Source organism: Tamandua tetradactyla, chromosome 6 (assembly GCF_023851605.1).
Source record: "Tamandua tetradactyla isolate mTamTet1 chromosome 6, mTamTet1.pri, whole genome shotgun sequence".
Lineage (NCBI taxonomy): Eukaryota > Metazoa > Chordata > Mammalia > Pilosa > Myrmecophagidae > Tamandua > Tamandua tetradactyla.
The window spans coordinates 131,660,232-131,685,636 of record NC_135332.1 but is presented as its reverse complement, the minus strand read 5'-3'; the positions used below and the strand labels follow the sequence as shown (position 1 = coordinate 131,685,636).

The 25,405-nt window shown below is 35.3% G+C and overlaps 1 protein-coding gene and 1 non-coding gene across 2 annotated transcripts in view; both read left to right on the top strand.

Moving 5' to 3' along the window:
- The window catches only part of MMP16 (matrix metallopeptidase 16), a 255,756-nt gene that overhangs the window by 55,384 nt on the left and 174,967 nt on the right, over window positions 1-25,405 (top strand). The window lies entirely within an intron of this gene.
- LOC143689235 (U6 spliceosomal RNA) lies at window positions 15,337-15,440 on the top strand. Its single transcript, XR_013178692.1, has one exon. It is a non-coding gene; the product is annotated as a U6 spliceosomal RNA (small nuclear RNA).

The following is a 25,405-nucleotide window of genomic DNA, read 5'->3' as shown; positions in this document are numbered from 1 at the left end:
GGTATGAATAAGTATTTGAAGTTTTCATTAGAATGCAGAGAAAAGAAATGTGAATAAACAAAAAAATACTCAAATATGGCAAATCTATTGAAACAAAATTATAAATTTAAAAAGAATATACAAAGGGATTCCAGTACGGATGTACATATAAATCTTCAAAGAAGATAGTTTGCATAGAGATTGTTGATATTATATTTAAAATAAGCATTCATAGAATTATAGCATTTTATTTGATCATTCAGACCAAATCCTGATATTTCAGGTAATAAAAGTGATCTATTATGAAATTAAGTTATATAGCTAGTATTGCATATTTTATTAAAAATGAAGGAAATTAAGTGTAAACAACCTACATGAAAAAATATGGGTAAACTGTTATTTGATGTGAAGGCTTTTTTTCTGCTCCTACCCTTCACCCCCCTTGTTTTTGTTTATTCATTTGTCTTTGTAGATGGTTGAGCATGAGTTAATTGTCACCCAGCTGATGACTACTTCATCTTTCCCGTTGTTCAGGTCAAACAAAACCTTGGAAACACACTTGACTTCTTTTTTTCCTGCACTCTGTGTAAATCATGTTGGCTTTACAAGCAGAATATAACTAGATTCTGAACACTACATGCTATCTCAACTGAATTACTGCAGAAACCTACTAACAGATGTCCCTGCTTCAAACCTCATCCCAGTTCTCCTTCCCTCTCTCCCCATGGTGTATTTGCATCTTCCAGAAAAAAGTGACTATCCTTACAATTGCATCTTAAGCCTTTCATGAGCAGACTATCTAACCATGGGTTTCTAGCTGCCTCTCTCCTGCTCTCCCCAGTCCTTACTCCTTTTTAGATACATAGATTCCCTGCCCTTTCTTGCACAGGACAGACATGCTCCTCTTGTTTTAGGGCCTTTTGCCTCTCTGGCTGTTTATTCTTCCTGGAATACTCCCCTCTCTCCCAAATCCATTTAGCTAACTCCCCACCTTCTTCAAGGTTTGGCACAGTTGTCTATGTTCTCTGTGAAGTTCACCTTCTACCTGTTGTAGTTTGCTAGCTGCTGAATGCAATATACCAGAAATGGAATGGCTTGCAAAAAGGGAATTTATTAAGTTGCAAGTTTATAGTTTTAAGGCTATGAAAATGTCCAAATTAAGGCAAGGCTATAAAAATGTCATCTAGGGAAAGATAGCTTGGCTCAAGAAGGCCAATGACGTTCAGGGTTTCTCTCTCAGCTGGAAAAGTGCATGGCGATTTCCACTAGCTTTTCCTCCTCATTTCATAAGGCTCCCCAGGGGGCGTTTTCATTCTGCATCTCCAAAGCTCTGTGGTTGTGTGGGCTCTGTCAGCACTTTCCATAATGGTTCCCTCTTAAAGGGTTCCAGCAAGCAACCCCACCTTAAATGGGTGGAGATACTTCTCCCTGGAAATTACCTAATCAAAAGATACCACCTGCAGTGGGGGGAGGGGTCACATCTTCATGGAAACAATAAAAAAGATCCTACCCAGCCATACTGAATGAGGATTAAATTAACTTGGCTTTTCTGGGATGCACAACAGATTCAAACCAGCACACTACTCATTTTAATAATGCAAACTGCTTCTCCACTACTCCTCTGGGCATTCCTAAGTCTGTTTTAGCGTAATCTTTTTTTTAAAATCATAGACTTTACCTTCTCAAGTATTATGTAAAATACAATACCATTGTCTTCATTATGTCATATACTCATTGTGAGTTCAAAGAGGAATGTCTTTCAGTTTGTTCAGTAATGTATCCCAAGCACTAGAATAGTACCCAGCATGGCAGAGATGCTTAGCTAATACCTGCTGAATGAATAAATGAATGCACAAATAGTGCCTAAATTTTAACAGCAGAATCAGAGGCTGGTGACCAAACTAACGTGCACAAAGATAAAAGAACTTTTTGCTTTGTTAGAAAGGCTTTTGGTTTTCATCAGCTAAGTAACCAGAGCTAATGTCTTCTTAGTTTTGAGAGAGCTTTGCCATATTAGAAGTTCTGAGGATTTTATGATAGCCATAGACACATTCCACTTAAGTATAAAATATATTGGTAGGTCATTTTCTCCAATCTGGCAAATAGATTTTAGGCAGATAGGGAAAGTTAGGTTTGACTGCAGAGTGTTCCACTTAATTTATAGATATTGTTAACGGTGTCCCTGGATTTGTGCAGTGCACAGACTGCACAGCTGTATTTACTGTACCTTAGTTAAATAGCTCCTCCTTCTCTCTCTGACACACACACACACACACACACACATACGCACACATGCTTTCATAGACATACATATATACACACACATACCTTTTTTCTCCAAAGCACATCCATCGTGTTGGAGAGGGGTGTGTGTGCTAAGCCTTGGAAAATTTTCCAGCTTGGGCACCTGCTGCCCAGAAATAACCCTATGACGTCATCTAAGTATTTTGACTTTGAAAACTAAAAGAGCCCAGCTTTCAGTCCCAGAGCCCATCACCAACTCCGATTCCACTGTGAGTAACCTTTCATTCCAGGCCAAACACTGCTTTGTTATATGTAAAATGAGGATACTCTGTCCAACTCTTGAGCATTTGTGAGAATTGGGTAAGCCAGTGGATATTCCAGCCTGGAGTCCTGTGATAGCCACTGTCTAGGAGTAGCAGGGCTCCAGCCAGGAGATGAAAAAGAACTTGAGGGACCCTGAGTGCTGGTCCGGCTCTGGGATCCTACATGCCTGTGGGAAATGTGGGGTAGAGTGGTGAACGGAGGATCTGGGTCCTGGACCTACTTAGGTATTAATTTCATTTTCATGGTTGGATGTTCAAGATTGGCTTAGTAGCTTCTGCCTTAGGCTGAATTAGTTTTGGAGTTGGAATTGGATTGACTATTTAACTGTAAATACCACTGCTCCTTGCAATGTAGAACCAGGAAAACAAATCAGGGGAAATGAAGCAGGCACAGACCTCCCTCCATTCCTTTTTAGCCTTCTTCAGGAAAGTTAGAGCTATCTATGGAGGTGTTTAATACCTTATTCTATGGTGTGATTGAGGTATAAGAAAATACGTGAGTGGCTTTAGAATGATAAGACATTGGCATATAAATCATAATACCCATTGAAATCATTCAAAGTTAATTTTTGCATTTTAATTAAATAGACGTATTTAGCAATGAATCTACTTTTGAAAATAAATCACTTGCTACTGAGGGAAATATGATTTCTGAGTAGTTGCATATTTCCTTCATTACCTCTTTACTGATTTCTACCTAGCTATGTCCATTTCAGAATTTATCAGTCAAAATAGAACTAATATTGGATTTTACACACTCATTTTAATTTCATTCCTAAGTGACTAAAGGATGAACCCCATAAGCGTTTGTTGAATGAATGTAGGTCCTTCAGTTTAAAGGTACACCAGCCTTTATATGAGCAGATTCGCTGGATGAAGTCAAAGATCAAGTTCAGCCTTATCAAGTGCTTGAAGAAGAGCTACTAAAAGGATGCCAAGTGACAATTAAATTTAAGGAATGAATTACTGAATTTGAAACACAAGAAGCTGGGAAAAGACATTACAGAGAGTAGTAGTCTTATTGAGAAGAAAAAGAATGGCAGAATTATAATGAAATCTACTGCTCTGTATTTTGAAAACTCTCATATTATGTTCAGAATTGTTTAAATAGACTCAGGCCAGAGGGAAAAAAAAATGATATTTAGCTGGAGTGACCTGAAAAAAGCTTTTAGCAAGAAAAGCATAGTTATAAAATGTGTATTTCTGCTAGGGGGAGTTATAAGTCTAACTCCTCTGAGTTAAGAGTCTTGTGTTGCAGCTTTTCTGATAGTGAAGATGCGTGTGTGTGTGTGTGTGTGTGTGTGTGTGTGTGTGTGTGTGTGTCTTATGGGGCAATTATGGGAGGTTGGAGTGGAAAGCAAGAAGGGAAGAAAGCAAGATTATGACAAAGAGAACAATACATATAAGCAAAGTTGGTAATTTTTTCTCTTCTCAGAAAGGTCATAGGATTTGACCACAAATGAAGTGTTCCCCACGTTTCTGCATGTAATTTGGTACATAATCAGAGGTAGGAAACCAAGGACTCAAAGCTGCACTTAGGGCAACCAGTGTGCCACAGCTTGTGAGGGCAAATACTGGCTCCATTTCAGTACATGTGATTTTCCAGATGGCCTAGAATATTGAAAGATTCTGAGAACAAAAAGAAAACAGACTTTAGAGCAGTTTTTTATTTTGGTGGTCTATTTGTATTTCTCTAAATCTTACCTAACATATTATATCTCACTAAAATTAAAAAGCAATCAATGATTTTCTCTCATTGGTATATGGTTATTTGATTATGAGCTGGGAAATGCATATTCAAAATGAGGTTGCTTCCAGAAGTCTAGACTGACATTTGGAACATTTTCCTACAACTAGAAGACATTCACAGTTGATTTAATTTAACAAGCTTCCACAAAAAGGAACCATGTATTGAGTTCCCTTTGGAATGTTTTCCATGGATCGATCATTGTTAAATTTGGGAAAGACTTGTCAAGATCTTTGAATATATTTTGAAAGCAAAGCTGATCCTCATTAATTTCAGCTGCATTGTGACACTTCTTTTGCTCAAGGAGGAAAACAAATAATGCATAAAGTTTTTTGTCTTTCTTTTAAAAATTATTGTTCTACACAGAAATGTTTATTGAGTAGAAGAATACGGTGTTGGTATTAGTGCTTCTCTTGCTATTTTCCCATCTTAGATTCTTTAGCTTTATAACATTGGACAAAGAGTCTAACTTCTTTAAAAGTCAGTTTTATCATCTGTGAAAGGAGATCTTTTGCGCTTGATTAATCAATCTCCAAGTTCTTTCAGCTCTACAATACTATGTCTTTTAAAGATAACCATAAGCAAATATTTTGAGAATATTGAATGAATATTTAATATCATTAACAGAAGTTTTTTACAAAGATATTCTCTGAAAATAAACAAGATTGTGACAAAATGGAAATTACTCTGATGTAATTTCTCTAGACCAGAACTCTTAAATGAGTTTGAATAAATGGATGTATTCTTATAAGGACCTTTGCCATCTCGAAGTAACTCTCAATCACTGAATGATAGATTTGAGTCCAGCAGTTCTTGGCAGATGGCTAAGGACACAGCGTGAGTTGGGACTGCAGCTCAGAAACAGTAAACCTTTGTTTTTCTTTGTTATTAGAGGAAAGCCTTGGGGAAGCATCAGTGTGAAAGCAGAGGAAAGCCTGAATTCAGTCAGAAAGATAGGAAGATGCATTCCCATACCGCCTCTTGCCTTCATTCATGAAAACAGCATTGTTTGAAAGCCATCGTGCACTAACTAGCCTCTCTGTCAGTTTAGACGAACAGGCTTCACGTCAGAAGGGATACAGTCTGAGATTTATTAAACAACATGAAAGCTCTGCTTGCATATTTAATTTAAACATAACAGTGCAAGTAAAATAATGATCATTGAATATAGCTGTCTGCAATGATTATCAACATTATTTCAAAGGCCTTTTTATGGTTGAATTGAATATTTTTTAAATTTTACTATTAAACTTTACCTCGTTACAGAATTTCAAAAGCTTCAGCTTTCCATGATCTTTTAACAGCAAAACATCATTCAGGAGGAAAAAAAAAATCTTTCAAAACCTCCTGGCTTCATATTACTCTCTTCTTTAAGTTTTATTTTTGTCTTGCATCCCACTGGTCATTTTTAAGTTGTTAGCAGCAATAAAACAAATTGCAGCTAAATTGAAATGCAATTCTTTTTCTAGAATATCTGAAACATAGAGAGCATACATAGTTACTGTCTGGGAAAGTCTTCACATTTCTGTTTTAGTTCCTTTCCTATAAGAGTTCAACACTGTAACAAGCACTTATGAAGTACCTGTACTTGCAAAAGCTCTACTATATACTGGAGGTAAAAGATTCTTAAGCCATTTTCCCATCCTGGAGGAATATCTGAGTACCTGGGGAGTTATTCATAAAAGGAGATGATTAAAAGTTGTTGGGTAAGTGAGAAGATGGATGAAGGTAGGGCTGGGAACTCAGAAACCAAGGAAACATACCCTCTGGGTCACTGTCTGGCTTGATAATATCTGAAAGTGTCCCCTCCCAGGCATTGGTAGTCCCCTTCCTTTCATAAAGATATTTGTGTCCTGGGGCCCAGGGGCTCTGCTCCTAGATTGCTTCTTGAATAAAACTGTGTCCCCAGATGTTAATCCCTTGTCCTTAGAGTAGTTGCCTCTTGGATGTGGGTGCAAGAAGAAGGACCAGTGATGATGTAGGTCATTTGGACTATCGGAGAAGACCTGTGAGGTCATTCAGATGCCTGCCAGGCACTGAGGGTCTTTCATCAGAGCAATAACGGCATCTTTTGCCTGCCCTTGTTTCTGCTGGGCTGATTTAGTTGCCAACATTGAGAATTGTGTGGGCATCAGTATATAAAAGTTGTAGTTGGCTCCAGCAAGGAGTTCATTGAATTCTAAATGTGTTAGGACTTCCCCTCCTTGGGTGAGGAAGAAACCAAAACAAGGCTATATTTAAAATAGAAAACAAAGCATTTAGGTCATATATCTCATATTGAGGTCATCCAGCATTGGAGCCTAATAAGTAAAATCCATTTGACCATTCAGTCTGTTAGGAAAGAACAGTGGCCCCATTTATCTGTTTCATAGAATAGAATACTTTTTATTAAACAGGCTAATTTTAAATTAATAAAATTGTTTCTAAAAAACATGTGAATATATTTTTTCGATCCTTCTTTGATGAAGAAACCTATGAATGCATTTTTCTTTTTTTAATATTTACTGATTATAAATTGAGTTTAGAAAATATGTGACTTCAGAGGATAGGACTGGTGAAGGTATAATAAATGAGTTAACAAATTTTCCCTGGAAAACAGTAGATGAACTGTTTTGATGAGATCAGAGACACCAGGTGCTGATAAGATCAGAGACACCAGATGCAGAGGCATTACAAAGATAAGCTGGGATAACCTTGAGGTTTGAAGAGGGGAGATAAGAATAACCTCTGGATAAATGAAAAGATAAAACAGGAGAAGATGAAACTAGCATCTGCAGAAAAGTTCCTGAAGACCATGACTGCAGAAATTGGAATATAAATTATTGGATTCAAAAAGGACTGACCAGCTTTGCCCTTTCCCAGTAGAAAAATTATACCCTTGCTCAGTTATCCATTGCTGTGTATGAGTGTGTGAGTCTACTGTGCTCTGTGCACATATATAAAAAGTTCTAACAGTTAGCCCTTCTCTTCCTGCCTCTCCTTTGCTAAATAAGGATCTACTGTTTTTTAACTCAGACGGATATTGTCAGGTCATTATATGCAGCGAATACATTTAAGAGTCTTATACTAATCTTGGTACTTTTATATTGGAGGAAAGCTTTGCTTTTGGATTTGAAAATCCTTTTGATTCAAGTTAAGGTTTTTCCAGGCACATTAGTGAAGCTCTGTTTTCTCAAATGTAAAATTAGGATAATAAATGTATGTGTGTGGATTCTTTACCTTATTTAAAATTTTTTTTTAATATTTTTATTTTAGAAAAGCTTGTAATTACAGAAAAATTTTAATAATATAGAGAATTCCTTAGTTTCCTCTATTATTAACATTTTACATTAGTACAGTACATTTATCGCAATTAATGAATCAAAGTGGATACATTTTTATTAACAAAAGTCGGTACTTTATTAGTTTTTATCTTATGTCCTTTTCTCTGTCGGGATCCTTTCCAGGATACCGTATTGGCTGTGATAGTTTCTCTGACTTTCCTTGTTTTTTATGACCTTGACAGTTTTGAGGAGTGTCAGTCACATATTTCCATCGTATGTCCCTCAGTTGGGATTTGTCATTGTTTTTCTCATAATTAGGTTGGGATTGTTGGTATATGTAAGATAGGCCATAGAGGAAAAGTGCCATTCTCATCACATCATATCCATGGTAAGTAGTATCAACATGATTTACCACTGTTGATGTTAATCTTGATCACCTGGCTGAGGTAGTGTTTTCAGGTTTCTCCACTGTGAAATTATCATGTTTTCCCCTTTTCCATACTGTACTTTTTGGAAGGATTTTGCCATGCACAACCCCCAATTAAAGGATTGGTAAGTTAAGCTCCAGTTCCAAGATAATACCTGTTTTTTGAGGGATATTATAGGACTAAATAAATATATATGAAAGACTTGAAATAATCAGAATTATGAATAAATATTATTGATAATAATCATAATAAGAGTGTTGAGTGTATTTTTGTTATGCTATTTTACTAGCACCTCTGCAAATAAGTGATTACTATATTTGAGGGAGTATGCTGTGCAGTAGGGCCACATTACATTCTTTTCCTTGTGGATATCCCATTATCGCAGCGCCGTTTGTTGAATGTTTCTTTTATATGTATATATTTTTTGGAGTGCATGGCCCAGGAGTCCCACCTAGGTCTCCCCCATGGCAGGCAAGAATTCTACCACTGAACTACCCACGTACCCTCTGGAAAATGGCATTTTAATTCAGGGAGCAACGGTCTTTATAAAGAACTGGCCTATCAGAATTTTTATTTCTGATGTTTACTGAGTGTTCTGAACTGGCTCACAGAGACTTGCGTATTTATTTTTCAAATTTACTACTCAATTAGCAAGTGCTTTTTTCAAACCTGCTTAGCTTGAATCAGATAACTCTGTTTTCCTTTATATACCAAATTAATCCATTTCAGACTCTCCATTTAAAATTAGTTTTTTACCACAAACAGAATGATATAGAAATATAGAGAGACAGCAACACAATTCTAATGTTTTTAGATGTGCCCAGTGGATTTGAAAAAAAAGTGCAGCAAAAACAGGAAACAAAAAATCTCTCTAATACAGCAAAAATGGGTCACTGCATCTTGTTGCTTTGTAGAGTTAATATGATGCCGGGATATATCCAGAGTAATTTGGGCAGAGAATGAAAAGGTATTTGCAAAGTCCCCTGGGGGATTGGGCAGAAAGGAGGAAATATTCAACTCAGGGATTCCTGAATTCTCGCAAGCATTGGGGACAACCAATTCAATAGATTGAGCCCTCAATCTTGGGACTCACCCCTATGAAGCTTATTCCTGCAAAGGAGAGGCTAAGCCTACTAATAATTATGCCTAAGAGTTGCCCCCAGAGAACCTCTTTTGTTGCTCAGATGTGACCTCTCTCACTAAGCCAACCTGGCAGGTGAACTCACTGCCCTCTTCCCTATGTGGGATATGACTCCCAGGGGTGTAAATCTTCCAGGCAATGTGGGGTCTGACTCCCAGGGAGAGCTGGGACCTGGTATCATAGGAATGAGAAAGCCTTCTTGACTAAAAGGGATAAGAGAGAAATGAGACAGAATAAAGTGTCAGTGGCTGAGAAATTTCAAACAGTCTAGAGGTTATCTTGGAGGTTATTCTTATGCATTATATTGATATACCTTTTTAGTTTATGGTGCATTGGAGTGACTAGAGGGAAGTACCAAAAACAGTTGAACTATGTGCCAGTAGCCTTGATTCTTGAAGATGCCTGTATAATGTAAAGCTTTTACAGTGTGGCTCCTTTTATCCAGAGCATGGACAGAAAGTAATGAATAAATAAATAAATAAAAGGGTAAAATTGAGTAGATTGAAATACTGTAGGTCAGTGAGAGGGAGGGGCAAGGGGTATGAGATGTATAAGTTCTTTTTTTTTTTTTTTAATTTATTTTCCTGGAGTGATGCAAATGTTCTAAAAGTGATCATGGTGAAGAATACACAACTCTGCGATGTTATTATGAGCCATTGTATAGTATGGTTGGACTATGGATATTTCTCAATACAATTTTTTTTAAGAAATGAGTGACTGCAGCCACTTTGATCCTCAGAATACTGTTTTTGATATATAAGAATAGTCTGTTCAGTCACCCAAAAGTAAAATGTATATAAATGAAAACAGTTACAATTATTTAAAACAATAGAGAAAGCAAAATTGCCACACACATGTACTAACAATATTCTTTAGGGAAGAAAAGTGCCATGAATGGAATATACATGATAAATGTAAAAAAAAAAAAAAAAGGAAGTTGTCAGTGCCTTCAAAGGTAAATTGGCTGAAATAGTCACTAAGTACATTTGTAGATTTTTATGTAAAAAATACAGAGCAGAGCCTGTATATTTATTTATTTATTATTTTATATGAAAATATGTATAATATAACCAATAAAAAACAACGAATTATACCATTTTTCATTAATTCAGAGACTTTCAGCAACTAATTTTTTAAGTTTTAGGAATTAGATGTTTGAAATAGAGTCATGGAGCAGTGATCGGTTTGGAAAGTCAAGGTCAGTTATACTGAGAGTAATGGAGAATTCCTTGAAAACCCAATATGGCTACTATACAATTTCTGTGCAGTCCTTCCTGTTGAGAGGTGATGTGATGACAGATCTATATTTTATTCTAGCTAATTAATTTATTGGCTGTTGTTAGATGTTTGAAACTGACCTCTGGTTTAAGTGGCTACTACCTCATTTATCTTCTTTTGAAAAAAAAAATTACATTGAAAAATATTTTGCTCCTATTTTGAAAAAATAAGTGTGAAAAATGTATTTTGCTGTATTACTCAGGCTACAAGTAAACATATCACTTAAATATTACAATTGAGTAATTAATATTACTTTGATTTTGCTAAAATATTAAGGCTACATATTCTCAGGAGAATTTTAAGTTCATTTAGTTTTTATTGTGAACATTAACAAAAGTTTTGGGAGTATAAATAAAATGCTGGGAAATATGGTTTAAATCTCTAATTATGTTGGATTCTGTTAAGTTTCTTCTCTGTTGAGAAGCAGAAAATACTTGTTTCTGGAATTTCATTATTGGAAATGCTGTTCAACTTAATTTTTATTGAGACCTTGATTTTAGGTTTTGAGCTTTTATATATTCCTTCCTTGACATATGGAGAATATTAGTATGTTTTTAGAAAGCAAAAGAAATAGTTCAAAGGGAAAATAAGTAAAATGCAGTTGTTCCATTTGCTATTCAGTAGCTGAAAATGTAGGCAGTAGTGAAAATCTCTGTTATCTGTATGATTGAGAAATCACTTGGAGAACTGTAATTCTCCATTAAGATAATGAATAACATGGATTACAAACAGCATATATGGAAGAGGGGCTAATCTAACATACCACAGGAAAGCTTGTGCTACTATCAGAGGGTTTTAGAAAGATGATTATAGAAACGACACCAAAGAATTACAGACACTGAAGGACTGTTACGGTAAATTTCAGGGGTCTGTTAATGATATCAGTATACATGCTTAATATTATGAGAAGAAATATTTTCATTATTTACCAATTTGAACTTTTACATATTTTATATAGGCTAGTTAATGGTTGAACTCTCTTAAGATTTTCCCAGGAAAAAGTCGATCCTATGGAAAAATCAAATTGCTTTGAATGTGGTTTCAAAGTAAAAGTAATAACACCACATTTATTCTTTTATGACCCTTTATTTAAGGATATGAAAACTTTGCAACTCTATCTGCTAAATATCAGCACTTACCACTAGAACAAATATTTAAAATGCCTTTCATATCAGGTGCTTGGGTTATAAAACTGAGAAAGGCATGATAAATGTGCCTAGTCTAAGTTTAAAAAAATATGTTAATCTTTTGTGATACATTTCTCAGTACAGCTTTACTCTTGAGTTTTGCAGGGTTCCTGTTCAGAGAGGTATTAAGTCTTGATGATTTCTAGGAGTTGGACCATGAAAATGAGATAGAAATTTGTGAGGCAGAAAGGGAGGTGTTCTCTGGGCACTGAGAATATATGTTTAGTCAAGTTGTTAAAACATGATATAATTTTGAAATGTTCTCTACAGCTAGAGCTATCTTGGGTGATAGGGAAATAGTAAAAGCAGTTAATGAAAGGAAGGTAAGATGGCTACATAGATGTTTACTTCTGTAATGAGATTATTAATGTGTGCAAATAGTGTCAAAATAAAAATATAATATTTTAGGAATATTAAATATAAATTGCCTGTTGAAAAGCAGCCCAAAGGCCTAACAAATACAATATTAGTCTGTCTCTTAGCTGAGTCCTCTTGCTTTGGAATATTAGAAGCATAACTATTTGAACAGAGACAAATTCATCATGATGGTTACCCGCTTGTGCCATTTCTTATAGATATCCCTTAGTTTGCAGCTGTGACTCTATGTTATAGGTTCCCACAGCCGCTGGGGTTCCTACTTCCCTTCTCCTGATGAAGCCCTAAGCCTCAGCTTGTCTTCTTTTTACATGGACAGGTACCGGACCCACTCCCATTTTTATTCTTTTAGCCTGGGATGGGGCCCAAGCTTTCGTGAGGTCAGTATGCAGCCAGGCTTGAGAATCTCAGAGGATAGGGGAAGGAGATGCTAAGAGGATGGGGGAGCACCTGTACTGCCATGTACTCCCATGACTTCAGTACTGCAACTGGAAATGGCAGTGATGTGATTAGTGATTTGCCTAGAACAATGTAGGGAGAGAAAAGGAACAGCCAATGCCAACACAGCCCGTCTCACATCCGTGACCCAGACCTCTCTTCGTCTCCAGACTGCTCCACCTAAATTTGCCCAAGGATTTCCCATCTTTTAATATCAATCTCCCTCTCCTTTTTATGTCACTTTCTGGATTGGTTTCTGGTTGGGGAACATCATGTTGAATTCTCTAGCCTCTTTACTTTGAATTCTTTGGCCTTTTAGCCTCTTGCTGTGAACACTAGTGAATGTTGTGCAGGAGCAGCCAGTGATACATGAAAGCAGATCCAGGTGTCCTCTGTTTCCCTGATGGCCATCACTTCTTTATACGCTCTGGGTACCTTGTCATCTGTTCCTGAAGACCAATACAATAACAATTTATACTCTTATACCACTTAGAGCATTATAAAATGCTCAAAATGAGTAGACTGAATATGCTTTAAGTTTGGAAATGTGCCACTGTACAGTGGGAAACATTGTAGTGGGATATTTTACTGAAAATATCCCAATATAATTTTGTTTGGAATCTAACAAAAGTTATTTAACACTTTTCTGCTATATTAAAACACTGCTTTCTGGATATATTTTAAACTTTTTATGAAGCCTGTATATAATCATTGTGAATATTATCAACTGTGCCCCTGCACTGAATGGCTTATTATGTCTTTGCAATTCTTGGAGCTGCTTAATATTTTTTATATTCATTAGTTCATTATTATTATTTTGAATGAACTCTGAAAGAAGTTTTTCATTGATTCACTACTTTATTCTGTAATAGTTTAAAGTGATACCACTATTTATAGTTACAAAGAAAAGATTAACTTTTCTTTGCACAATCTTACTCAGAGTAAGACTTTATTTAATGAATGGAATTCATTGCAAATTTTTTGAAATTTAGTTTGACTTCTGGAAGACAATGTTTGGCATATGTCTTATTTTGATCCCGTATCTGGATAGTTGAATTTGTTGGATTTTAATGACCACTGAATGAGAGAGATGGTTAATTTAATTTACAGTCTCACATGTTTCTCATATGCTCCTTAAAACAAAAATGTAATTAAATATTAAGTTCCTCCTTCCAGCCAACAGCATGTAACCTCATATATATTTTATCTGAAGCATATAGCCAATTTCTTAGCAAATACGATTCTGGATTCATCAAACATTTCCATAATCATTCTGTTACTTACTGAATTTAAAGCTGGGTTGAGTAGTATATATCATTCAGAAAATTTTTATAGGAATTGTCTTTATGAACAAATAGTATGCCACTAAACCAATATCTTCATTATAACCATGTTAATAGTTGATAGGAGACTGCTGCATGATCAGTCTTAGAGGTGACCGGATTAATTATTTTGCTCATCATTTTGGCTGTCCCTACACACAGGCATTCATGCCCTCTATTCTTTAGGTATACTATATAAACTGTGTCTAGTCACATGTAATTGAACTGGAAATCTCCACATTATTTGATGAGTTCAATTTTCTAGATTTGAAGGGTGGCTCTTAAAAACATTTGGTCTAAAACTTGAAAATCATCTGAATGAATAATATTAAATTAGAATACCGGAATAAGTTCTTATAAATGTGCTCTGCCAATCAAAATCTATGCATCTTTACAGTATCCTCACTTTTTTAAAACCAGTGCTCCAGTATACTGAAAGCAGGATACTTTATATAGACACTTGATTAAAATAGGTCATTGCAACACTCTAATGTATGCAATTCATGGCTTACACAGGAAACGTGTCCTTCTTATGGAATGTAATGTTTTGCAATTATATGTTCCATTAAGATAATGCTTATGAGGAAAATGAAGTGTACCATTAAGTGTAAAATATATTCTCACTGAAAATAGCTTACCTTCTGACAACTCAAAATTTGACAAAGCTATAATAAACACTGCTTTAGTCAGAATGAGAATATATTGTTCTATATAAGCGCTTATCAAAAAGAGTCCTTAAAAGGTAATCTCACTTTGAGATCTTTTCCATCATATGTATTATTAGAGGCAAGGAACTTGGAACAGAGAAGATTCAGAGTAGTGGCACAAAGTAACCAGTGCTACAAGGCCATTTTATATTTCTTCCTAGATATGCCGACATTGTTAACACACTGCTTTGAAAACATTGGGTTAATTATTGTAAAGGATGTTTAAATACTTCAGACTAGGCCCCCTCTTAAATTAAGTTTGGCCAGTATTATATGAAATGTTACTCAAGGTAAACTGTCAAGTCAATGATTGTTTTTATGTTTTATTATTATACCTGCTATAAAATCTGTGTTTTAAGTGACTGCATTGCCATCCTGGACTTACTATTAATCGTATATATTTCTGTACAGAAGTGATTTAATGAAACCTTAGAAGGTTTGCTATGGAAAGCTTAATATTTATTTGGAAAAAAAAAAAGCTTCATTTATTTTCTTGTTCTCCACTTTGGGGATGCCTGTCCATTTCCCCCAGAGCCTCACCTTGATATTGCCACCCTTTTCTTGCCATCAATGCACCGTAGTTGTTGGATGCCCTTGAGAATCACTTTGGCTGAACACCTGAGGCTTGCAGCACTTGGGCCTGTACTCATGCCAAAAACAGTAGTCCTGTTGGGTTCCATGACATTATCATTTTGGGGAATTCTGCTGAGAACCTTTTAGATTTTCCAGTTCCAGCAGATGTGGTCTCCTATAATCCTCATGTACTCACTTTTCCAGGGAAACCTGACAGTATTCCAGCTCTTTTTTCTTTCTTTGAGGAAATTTCAATGTTAAAGCAATTCTCTGTGCCCTTGCATAATATCTGCCTGGGAGACTAGCACAGCAGTCAAAATCTTACAACCCTGTGCTTACTTCAGCAGTGCATGCACTAAAATTGGAACAATACAGAGATTAGTATGGCCCATGAGCAAGAATGGCATATAAATTCATGCAGGGTTACATATTTTTAGTAGTCAAGCTGTCGAATTCAAAGGACAGGGAGACAGTTGTGAAAGCTGCAGGAGAAACCCCATATGTTAATGTACAAGGGAGTCCTGGTAAGATTAAGTGCTGGTTTCACATCAGAAAGTATGGAGTCAAGAAGGCAGTGTGATAAAATATTTAAAGTGCTGAAAGAAAACAATTGCCAACCAAGATTTCATATCTTGCAAGAGTGCCTCTCAGAAATGGAGAGATTAACGCAGTCCAAGATAAACAAAAACTGAGGGAGTTCATCAACACTAAATCTTCCCTACGAGCGATGCTAAAGGGAGTTCTTCAGACTGGAAGGAAAGAAGACTGGATAGTGGATTGAAGTGGCATAAAGAAATAAAGACCTCCAGTAAAGATAACCATATGAATAATTATAAATGCCAGGTACTATTGGATTGTAGTTTTTGGTATGTTACTCCACTTTTTACTTCTCATAGGTTCTAAAATGCAAGTGCATAAAGAGTTTTTATAAATTTTTGACTTTTAGATATACTATGTATACAGATGTAAGTTCTAACAATTACAACAAAAAGGTGGGTGGACAGAGGTATATAGGAAAAGTTATGTGTTTGCTCTTAAAGTTGTCAGTATCAAATCAAAAGTGATTTAGGATGTTAAATTTAAGTTCCATCATAAACACAAAGAAAATGTATTAAAAATATATGCACAAAGAAATGAAAAGGGACAAAATGCTACAATACAAAAAATCAAGTAAATGTAAAAGTAGACATTAACAAGAAATGAGGGTCATATATATTATAAGACTTGCAAAGACCAAGTAACACAATAAGAAAAGTTATCAGAAGTTAGTTTAAATATAAATGAATTAAACTCTCCAATCAGAAGGTAGAGATTAGCAGAATGGATAAAAAAGCATGACCCAACTTATAAGAGACTTACCTTAAATTCAAAGACACAAGTAGATAGAAAGTAAAAGGAAGGAAAAAAAAATATCACATAAATAGTGAGCAATAGAGAGCTTGGGTAGCTATACTAATATCAGATAAAAAAGACATGCCAAAAACTGTTATGAGGAACAAAGATTACTATATACTGATAAAGTGGTCAATAAGAAGACATAGCAATTATAAACATATATGCACATAATGGAAAAATTCTGACATATTATATAAACATTGACAAATTTGAAAGGAGGAATAGATAATTCTACATTAACAGTAGGAGACTTCAGTAAACCACTTTCAATAATGAATAGGACCTCTAGACAGAAGATCAGTAAGAAACTAGAAGGCTTGTAAAATACTATTAACCAACTAGACCTAACAGACATATATAGAATACTTTACGAATTAGCAGTATTTTACACATTCTTCTCTGGTACACATAGATCATTCGCCAGGATAGACCATATTGTGGGTCATAAAACAAGTCTCAGTAAATACAAAAATACTGAAATCATACAGTTTATCTTCTCTTAGCATGTTGAAATGAAGCTAGAAGTGAATAACAGAGGGAGAACAGGAAAATTCACAAATAAATGGAAATTAAGCAGGAAAATACACAAATAAATGGAAATTATACAACCGATGAGTCAAACTAGAAATCATAAGGGAAATTAGGAGATATCTTAAAGAAAGTAATATAGAAATAACGTCTATGGCTCTAAATGCTTACATCAAAAAAAAGAAGAAAGATCTCAAATTAAACATATAACCTCACAACTGAAGGATCTAGAAAAAGATCACTCTAAACCCAAAGTGAGCATAAGGAAGGAAATAAAAATTAGAATGGGGCTAAATGAAACAGAAAGTAAAAAAAGAGAGAGAGAGAGAGGCAATGAAAAGATCAATAAAATCAACAAACCTCTAACTAGACTGACAAAGAAATAAATAGAAAGGATGTAAATAGCTAAAATCAGAAGAAAAAAATTGGGACATTCCTTTCAGTCCACAGACATAAAAAGGATTATAAAAGGATAGCATGAACACCTGGATGCCAACAAATTAGATCACTCTGATGAAATAGATAAATTCCTAGAAAGACACAAACAACCTATCCTGACTCAAGGAGAAATAGAAGATCTTAATATCCCAAATAACAAGTAAATATGTTTGAAGCAGTAATCATAAATGTCCTAAGAAAGAAATACTTGGACCAAAAGGATTAACTGGTAAATTTTACCAAACATTCCAAGAAGAATTAATACCAGTCCTGCTTAAATGCTTCCAAAAAATTGAAGAGGATGAAACATATTCTAACACCCTATGCCGCCAACATCAATTTAATACCAAATCCATTCAAAGATATTGCAAGGGAGGGGAGTGCAACAGTGGCTCGGTGGCAGAATTCTTGCCTGCCATACTGGAGACCTGGGTTCGATTTCCAGTGCCTGCCAATACACAAAGAAAAGAGAAAGATATTGTAAGAGAAAAAAAATTATAGACCAATACCCTTATGAATATAGATGGAAAAATTATCAACAAAATATTAGCAAATTTAAGCCAACAGCACAGGAAAATGATTATACACTATGATTATATATGGGTTATCCTAGGTATGCAAGGGTATTTCCATATAAGAAAGTCAATTAATGTAATATACCATACTAAAAGAACAAAGGAGTACAACCATGTGATGTCTCAGTTGACTCAGAAAAAGCATTGGTAGAATCAGTGTTACTCCTTCTGGATAACAACACTAAGAAAATTAGGAATAGAAGAAATCATTCTCAACATGATAAAGGGCATGTATGAAAAACCTATAACTATTATATTCAGTGGAGAAAGACTGAAAGTTTTCCCTTCAAGATCACGAACAAGCCAGGGATGCCCATTATCACCATTTTTATTCAACATTGTGCTGGAAATTCTAGCCAAAGATAGCAAGAAAGAGAAATAAAGATATACACATTGGAATAGAAGTAACTTTGCAGATAACATGATCCTATATATAGGAAATCCTGAAACATCCACGCAAATTTGTTAGAATTAATCAAATTTAGCAGCATAGCAGGGTAAAATATCAATTCACAAAAATCACGAGTGTTTCTAAATGCTAGTAATGAACAATCTGAAGAGGAAATCAAGAAAAAAATCCACTTACAATAGCAACTAAAAGAATCAAATATCTAGGAATAAATATAACCAAGAATGTAAAGGCCTTATACATGGAAAAGGACAAAATATTGCAAAAGGAAATCAAAGAATATCTAAATAAATGGTAAGATAATCTTGTTCTTGGATTGGAAAACTAAATATCATTAAGATGTCAGTTCTACCCAAAGTAGTTCACGGACTCAATGCAATCAGTCTAAATTCAAACAGTCTTCTTTGCAGAGTTGGACAAGCCAGTCATCAAATTTACATGGAAGGTTAAGGACCCTAAATAGTCACAACCTCCTTGAAAAAGAAGAAAGAAGTTGGAAGACTCACACTCTCTGATCTCTTGCTACAATAGTCAAAATGGCAGGGTAATGGACAGGGACAGACATATAGGGCAATGGGATAAATTTGAGAGCTCAGAAATCAACCCTTACATCAGTGGCCCACTGATTTTTGATAAGGGTGCCATGTCCACTCAGTGGGGAAGTAATAGTCTTCAAGAAATGGTGCTGGGAAAACTGGATATCCCTATGCAAAAGAATGAAGGTGAGAATCCCTACTCTATACATAATATACAAAATCAACTCAAAATGGATCAAAGACCTAAATATAAGAACCAAAATTATAAAACATCTGGAAGAAAACATAGGGAAGCATCTTCAAGATCTTGTATTAGATAGTGATTTCTTAGACTTTATAACAAAGGCATGAGCAACAAAAGAAAAAGTAGATATATGGGGCTTCATCAAAATGTAAAACTTTCGTGTATCAAAGGAGTTGATCCTGAAAGTGAAAAGACAACCTACAGAATGGGAGAAACTATTTGGAAACCACATATCTGATAAAAGTTTAATATCCAGGATTTTTAAAGAAATCTATCTCAATAACAAAAAGACTATTCAATTTAAAAATTGGCAAACTAGTTGAATAGACATTTCTCCAAAGAAGACACACAAAGGGCCCCAAAGCACATGAACAGGTTCTCAGCAACATTACACATGTTCAACAAACTGAATCCTAATGTGAACTATGGACTATAGTTAATTGTATAATTATAATAATATTGTTTCCTCAGTTGTAACAAAGGTACTGCACTAATGCCAAGTGTTAACAATAGGGAAAACTGAGTGTGTGAGGGAGGTCTACGGGAACTCTTATTTTCTGCATTATTTTTCTATAAACCTACAGTTTCTCTAATAAAAAATATAATTATGTTGTAACCCTGTAGATTTTATGCCTGTGAGAAAGTGCATTCATTAACTACTCAGAGTTTCTGGTATCTTAGGAACTCCTAAAGTCATCTGATGCCCTTCAGAATTCTTAGTCTCTGAATAGTGTGGCCCAGCTATAGCACAGATGTAGAGTTATGGTCTCCAAGTTAGGAGTACCTTGTGTGGTTAAAAATTGATGTGTTTAACCAGAAAAATTTCAGTTCTGATATCTGTGTATGGAGAGTCATGCCTGTTAGGCATACTTAGCAAAAGAGAAAACTGAATGGTTGAGAGAAGAAAAGGGACGTAAAGTACATGGCAAAGAAGGAACAGTGATTTTGTATTGAAAGCTTAGAGATGAAAAGTTAAGTCAAATCATTCTGTGCTTATACCACCTATTCTGGAAGGGAGGTGCTAAGAGATTTTTCACTGGAGCTGAGGACATGTATTTGATCTGAGGTTTATTGAAAGTCCTGATTGTGAAAACCCAGGATCTGGGGGACGTCTGAGTAATAGCAACTAAAACTAGAAGGGCTAAAATTTGAGTAATAGCCTTTCTAACTGTTCAGAGCCTTTCTGACGCAATTTTGTTCATGTCTATTAAAGTCATGAAAGTAAAAGAGAGATATTAGAGCAGAATACTGAGTGAGCTGCTTGTGTTTAAACCCTGGTTCTGCCTTTTACCAGTGGTGTGACTTTAGGCACGTTATTTAGCCTCTCTGCTTCTTGCTTTTCTCATGTTAGAGTTTATCACAGGACTGTGGTTAGGATCAATTAGGTTAATGAGAGTAAATACTTAAGATGGTGCCTGATAAATTAAAAATGTTCAATATGTTTAACTAAAAAATTCATTTTGGAGAAATTGTGATATATATTATAAAGAATAAGAATGATGTGCCATGAGGAAAATTGGACCTGCTTTTGCCATGTGACCTGAAATTACTCATCCCAAATTAATTTCTAGAACCTTAGCTCCAGAGTTTGACATGCCTTATATATTCAGGCCTGTCGATGCTTTTCTGTCACATTTAAGATCCTGTAAGTAATACAACATATTTTTGTTTATTAACAGAATATTAGTATCTTATATTTTTATGTTTGCCATTATAACATTGTGTGAACTAAGTAAGACAGGTGTATTCTACTGATGAGAAAATTGGGGCTGCTGAGAAGTTTGTATTTATGAACTTGTGATTGATAGAATACAGAGCTGGTTTCAGGCCAAAGAAACATTTGTGATTACCGTGGTAATCAGCTGCTGCCTTGATCAAAGAACACATCATGGGCTTAGTTTTATAGGTCCTTTACTAGGATTTTTAACTGGGTAAATTAAAAAAAAAAAAAACTAAGTTTCATTATTTTTACCTTTAATAAAAAACAATTCAGGTAAGTAATTTAACTTAGTGAAATACCTAATAGCAGATGTCTTTCCCTTTTGTACTTCCCTCTTGGTTAATGCTTTGGCTAAAACGAATAGCTGTAAGAGTGAAATTTTCACAACCTGAGGTTTATGTTATCTTCAGCAAGCAACCCCAGGACTATTACCTAGAAAGCAGTTTATTATTCATCTCTTTTGAGCAGTTGCCCAAATGAAACAATGGCGTCATCTGTTATATTAATATGAAGCATGAAAGATCTCTGCTTACTAAACAGTTCTGAGCTCCATGGAAAGGCTTGGGCCTTCTTCCAACTGTGAACTTAAAAAAACTTACCTACATTAGCAAAAAAGCAAGTATTTAATGTAACTCCATAATACATTTGTGGACTTGATCTAAATACTGCTTTTTAAGCTTCCACTACTTCATCTTTTCCTCCAGATTCTACTTCTGGATTCTCTGAGTGAAATCATGCTCACTAGAAACAAAATTCAAAAGACATATGTGACAGGAATTAAATGTCTTTAGTCTCAAGACTGCCCAGGGCTGTTGCCACCTGTAATTGCAAACAGAACCTCAGAGGCAGTGAAGTGAGGACCCATCCACGGCCTGTGCCTACAGTATGGCGTGAACTCTCTGATGTATTTCCACCCAGCTTTGCTATGGCTCATGTACTGCTAGTATGAATAAAATACATCTTCTGCCCTCTTAAATCATGCAAAACAGAATGTTTCCTAGTGGCATGCAGTCCAAATGCTAAACCTCAAAAAAACCTATATAACCTTGGGAATATTTGTTATCTTTCTACTCTAAAATTTATTAACAGCTGTAATTTGTTTGGGGACACTGTTCTTCAAGCCTGAAGCTGAGGTTGGTAAGGGATGAAAGCTTGATAAAAGGACGGAGAACTCATTCTAGAGAATGTAGGATCTAGAAAAACATGCTTGTAAGTATATTTAACTTTTGGCTTCTGAGGGTGTAGTACATTAGTTTAAAAAAAAATGTTTAAGATGGTTTAGGATTACCATCACTTTCTGTCTTGGTTTCCTAGCTGCTAAAGCAAATACCATTCAACAGGCTGACTTTAACAACAGGAACTTTTTGACACACGGTTTTGAGCCTAGGGGATATCCAGAATTGAGACATCAGCAAGGCAAAGCTTTATCCCTGACAGTTGTGGTCAGGCTGGCTGAGGGAAATCCTTGGCCCGTGGCTTTTCTGGCATATGGCAGTGCACACGGTGGCATCTTCTTTCTCTTCTGGGTTCTGTTGACTTCTGGCTTCTGGATGTTCCCATGGCTTATTTTCTGTGTTCAATTTCCTTTGCTTATAAGGAGCGTAGCCATAATGGACTAAGGCCTACCTCTCATTCAGTTTGTGCACACCTTCACTAAAACATCTTCAAAGGACCTGTTTACAAAAGCGTTTACACCCACCGGTCCTAAACATCCTTTTTGTGGGAGACATGATTCATTCCCCAATACTTTCCAGTGAAATGCCTAGTCAACCTAAAGCTATTAAAAAAAAAAAAAAAGGGAATACCTTGGCAATGTATGCTAACTAATACTCTGTTTTGGTTTACTAATGCTGTCAGAATGCAATATTCCAGAGATGAATTGGCTTTTACAAAATGGGATTTATTAGGTTACAAATTTAGTTCTAAGGCCATGAAAATCTCCAAATTAAGGAATCAACAAAAGCATACCTTCACTCAAAAAAGGACAATCGTGCCTGAGATTTCTCTGTCATGTGGGAAGTCACTTGGTGACATCTGCTGGCCCTTTCTTTACTCCTGAGTTTCTTTGCTTTCAGCTCCTGGTTCCAGTGGCCTCCTCTCTGAGCTTCTGCTTGTCTCCAAGCTCTCCAAATGTCTGTCACTGGGTTTCATCCCTCTGCTCTCTGTGTTGGCTCTTTTAAGGCCACCAGTAAACTAATTAAGACCCGCCTTGAAAGGGTGAGGTCACAGCTCCATGGAAATAATCTAATCAAAAGGTCCCACCCACAATGGATCTGCCCCCACAAGAGTGGATTAGAAGAACATGGCTTTTCTGGAGTACATAGCAGTTTCAAAATAGCACGCATTCTTTTCTAATTCCGTTTTTTTCACCGACAAAGGGCTATGAGGATTATTGTCATCTACTAACTTAACTGCACTGGGCTAAAGGTCAAAATTTCCATAGTATTTTAGAATGTGACTACCCAACGCTTTTATTATGATGGCTCACACTGTCATGGTGGAGATCTCCCACATTTACGATTTCAGAGTACTGATTTTATTTTTGAGTGAACTCAAACTATCTGTTTTAGTATGCATGTGGCATTCAGGTTGGTAGTCTGCCCTGTCTGGATGGAGGTTTTGTGGACAACTCAGTCACAGTGCATTTTTGTGGTACCATCCCCTCTATGGTTTATAATACTGTGGTTTCAAGTCTTCTGCCCAGTCTGTTAGACTATATTTCTTTTTTACTGGGATGCCCATACAAGGAAAGCATACTCAACTTAATTGAAAACTATAATTTGGCTTAAAATATCTACTATTGTTTTTGTCTAGAAGTGGTCAGAAAGCATATTGTTTATAAGGCAGGATCAAGGTAAGTACCTAACCCTCTCACAACTAATCTAGAATTTTTGTCTGGAAATGTTGCCACAAAACAAAAAAATGTAAATGTTAGAAAAGAAGATAAAAAATTAAAGTGATTAACCTACTTTTTCATGTTTAAGTACTGCTACCCACAGTTGTTTTATTCCTGCCAATATTAAAGGGAAAATATTTCCGTTTTATCATCGCATTTTAAGATATTAGGATGTTTTAATGCTGTATCTTTCTTTTCTTATTTTCTCTCCAAATGCTAAAATATTATATATGTTACCCTGAAGCTTTAAGAAATGTCATGTATCTCCTAATGTCTTATTTAACTGAAAAACATATATGCTTCTAGTTCAAATTAAATTTAGGTTAATTCTTCAATTCTTCAGATTAGAGCCACAGCAAAAACAGGTAAAGGAAGAATTCTGAAGAAGTAAATTTGAGATAATTACCTATATTGTTATAAATCATATTGCCCTTGGTGTCTTTTCATGTCTATCCTAGCTGAAAAGATCACTTAGCATCATTTCTTTTCTGAACATTTAAAATGATCTCATATCCTTAAATTATACTATAACTTAAAATGAAGGGTAACCATGATTGCTATTAATCTTTAATAAACCTTTTTTTTCCTGAAAATTAAGCTAAAATTATACCTCTAGGATGATACTATCGCTTACAGTTTATGATTTTTATTTCATTGCATGTGTATAAAATGCAATGCTTTTCCCAATTTCGTTTTTCAGTAGTTTTTGATAGTTTTAAGGAAGTATTTGGTACTTTGAGTTGCTGTTGGAAACAGGCGTTGGCTATATGTGAACAAAAACCTTACCTTTACCTACAGAGTGAAGTTCTTAGCTTGGTAGAGTTCTGAAATTTACTATGCAATTATTGGTAGATCTAAATTGTTTAGACCCATAAACAATTTCCTTACTGGGTGATCTTCTTCTTAATAAATGTTTACATTACATATGCTACAATACTAATAGTTAAATATATATCCATAAAAACAAATTTTGGGGTGAGATTTTCACTTGTGCACTTCAAATCCATACATAGTAGATATTCAGTAAGAATGTTTGGATGAGTGAATGAAAGTGTCTAACTGATTCTAGCTAAACAGAGGGAAACATTGTTCACCACAGAGGTAAAGATGATTTCTCTGTCTAAGGCTGTCATGTTTTTCCCTTATTGCAAGTTAAGTGGTACCTTACTGGTAGTACATAAAAGTATAAATTGCTCCGTCTTTTAAAAATTCCTTTTGATAAAATTTTTGTTCAGAATTGTATAAGTATGTTTTATTTAATACAGTCACTATTTAGCTGAACATTTTTGTAGATGGATTCTCTGTTTTCAAAAGTTATCAGTCTTAAAAACAGCTTGATAATATAAATTTTTTTCTTCTTACATAAAGGTTGCATTTGAGTGATCCTGGCATGTTTCTCATAACAGTCAACTTGCATAATTAACTAGTGTCCCACTTACATGTTTTCATTTGGGACTTAAAACTCATTGACAGTGATATATTATATACCTGTATGCCATATAATTACCCAAAGTTTGTACTAAATTTTTGTAAGCTCTGCGTTTGTAGGACTAATGAAACAGTTAAACGGTTAAAAAAAGAAAATCTCATTGACTCATTTATCCAGTCATGAATTGAGACATTTGTTGAGCACCTACAATATTTGGGTCATTATTCCAA